This window comes from Papio anubis, chromosome 9, assembly GCF_008728515.1.
Source record: "Papio anubis isolate 15944 chromosome 9, Panubis1.0, whole genome shotgun sequence".
Taxonomy (NCBI): Eukaryota; Metazoa; Chordata; class Mammalia; order Primates; family Cercopithecidae; genus Papio; species Papio anubis.
The window spans coordinates 12321821-12324414 of record NC_044984.1 but is presented as its reverse complement, the minus strand read 5'-3'; the positions used below and the strand labels follow the sequence as shown (position 1 = coordinate 12324414).

Below are 2594 nucleotides of genomic sequence, written 5' to 3'. Positions count from 1 at the left end.
TAATCCTAGCACTTTGGGAGGCCGAGGCGGGCGGTTCACGAGGTCAGGAGATCGAGACCATCCTGGCCAACATGATAAAACCCCGTCTCTACTAAAATACAAAAAATTAGCCGGGCATGGTGGTGCACTCCTGTATGTAATTCCAGCTACTCAGGAGGCTGAGGCAGGGGAATCGCTTGAACCTCGGAGGCAGAGATTGCAGTGAGCCGAGATTGCGCCACTGCACTCCGGCCTAGGGACAGAGCAAGACTCCATCTCCAAAAAAAAAAAAAAAAAGTTAATTTCATAATGAAACATAAAATAATGCTTTTAAAGACTATTACGGGCTCAAACCTACTTTGCGCTGACATGGCTAAATGCACCAATAAAGTTGGAATTGTCAGTAAATACAGGATCCGCTATGGTGCCTCCCTCCGGAAAATGGTGAAGAAAACTGAAACCAGCTAGCACGTCAGGTACACTTGCTCTTTCTGTGGCAAAACCAAGACGAAAAGACAAGATACAGGCATCTGGCACTGTGGTTCCTACATGAAGACAGTAGCTGGTGGTGGTTGAATCTACAATACCACTTCTGCTGCCACAGCAAAGTCTACCATCAGAAGACTGAAGGAACTGAGAGACCAGTAGATGTTCCTCCACCACTGGAAACATCACTAGCCTTTAATAAATGGGTTAACTTATGTAATAATAAAAAAGGACTATTGTCAGCATAATTCCCTAGGGCTATAGTCCTAAACTTTCTTTTTTTTCTTTGAGACTGAGTCTCGCTCTACCGCCCAGCCTGGAATCCAGTGGCACCATCTCAGCTCACTGCAACCTCCACCTCCTGGGTTAAAGCAATTCTCGCACCTCAGCCTCCTGAGTAGCTGGGATTACAGGTGCCCACCACCATGCCAGGCTAATTTTTGTATTTTTAGTAGAGATGAGGTTTCACCATGTTGGCCAGGCTGGCCAAACCTTCTTGATATGCATCCCTATTCAACATAATATCTTTAACATACTTGCACGTATGTTAAACAATTTACATACATTTTATATATATATATATAAATATGCCATATCTATATGTATTTATTGTGAATTGTTTACAGCAAAACTTTACACTACAAAACATAAAAAATAGACATTAGAAATGGATGGGTTAAATACAGATAAATGTTCTAGTGTCTTCCACACCCCAACAGACCGCCTCGCAATATGTTGTCCCTGGATACCCGTACCCCGCTTTGGAAACAACTTCTCTAGACCATAGGGAAGAGAAATGAGCCCTGGCTGCAGGCCACTGGCCAAAGAGTGACTCAGGGACTCTGGAGAACACAGTAGGAGAAAGGGCAGGAAATGACTACCCAGCTGAGTACCATAAAACCACGAAGTTTGCGGACAGGCTGTAAAATTGAATATGACACCCTTCTTCCCTTTACCCTCTCTCCCAGCACCCCGCCCAGGTGGGCTGCCCTTCTGTCATCCCTGTCAGCCAGAGGCTTGTCCTTGTAAGGCCCTTTCGTCCCCTTCAAGGCTGCCCTTGGTGATCACACATAATTCTGAGTTCACCCAGACAAAGATGCTAAAGAGGTGAGGTACAAAGTGTGACTTACCCACATGCCACACTGGCAATAGACGCTAGTGCCTGCTTAGGGGCATCACTGGCATTTACTAGGAAAATGAGTTAGGCTGGCCAGCCTTCTCTACAGCATACTTCTGTCGCCCAACTACTCCCACTACTCTTCTCTTTTTTTGAGATGGAGTCTCACTCTGTTGTCCAGCCTGGAGTGCAGCAGCATGATCTTGGCTCACTGCAACCTCCACCTCCTGGGTTCAAGTGATTCTTATGCCTCAGCCTCCCGAGTAGTGGGATTAGCAGGCACAAGCCACCACACCCAGCTAATTTTTGTATTTTTAGTAGAGACGGGGTTTCACCATGTTGGCCATGCAGGTCTCGAACTCCTGACCTCAAAAGATCTGCCCACCTTGGCCTCCCAAAGTGCTGGGGTTATAGGCATGAGCCACTGCACCCAGCCCCCACTACTCTATTCAAAAAGGAGACTTAGGTCTTCAAGACTGAAAAGCAGGGCCTGTTTTTTTCTCAGGCAGATATTATGAACAAAATTCCACTAGAACTTTTTTTTGAATAGAGGGAGTCTTTAGTGTCTGTCTTTAAATGGCTAAAGCTTGTTGGCACACTCTAAAACACATACAAACCTATAAACACACACATACTTCCCTTAAGCATCTTCAAAGGAAAAATGAACAGATTCCGGTGATCACCAACATCCTCTCTGTCCTCACATGCTGATTTTGTGTGAGGTTTCAATGCGCATCTTCTGGCAGTCCAAAGGTCACATTTATTTTCTGGAGATTTAGTAAAAACACAAAACTATGGTGCTCAACTTCATTTTGTCAGCATAGGCTCACCCTCCAAAATTCCTGAACACCCTTGGATGAATTTAAGAAATCACAGAAGACAGAATAAGGAATAACTAGGCTATGCCCAGCGCAATGGCTCACGCCTGTAATCAGGAGTTAGAGACCAGCCTGACCAACATGGAGAAACCTCGTCTCTACTAAAAAAACAAAATTAGCCAGGCGTGGTGGTG

At 45.2% G+C, this 2594-nt stretch overlaps 1 pseudogene; it reads left to right on the top strand.

Annotated features, from left to right (window-relative positions):
• Nucleotides 1-331: 331 nt before the first annotated feature.
• Nucleotides 332-627, top strand: LOC108581207 (annotated as a pseudogene).
• Nucleotides 628-2594: the final 1967 nt, after the last annotated feature.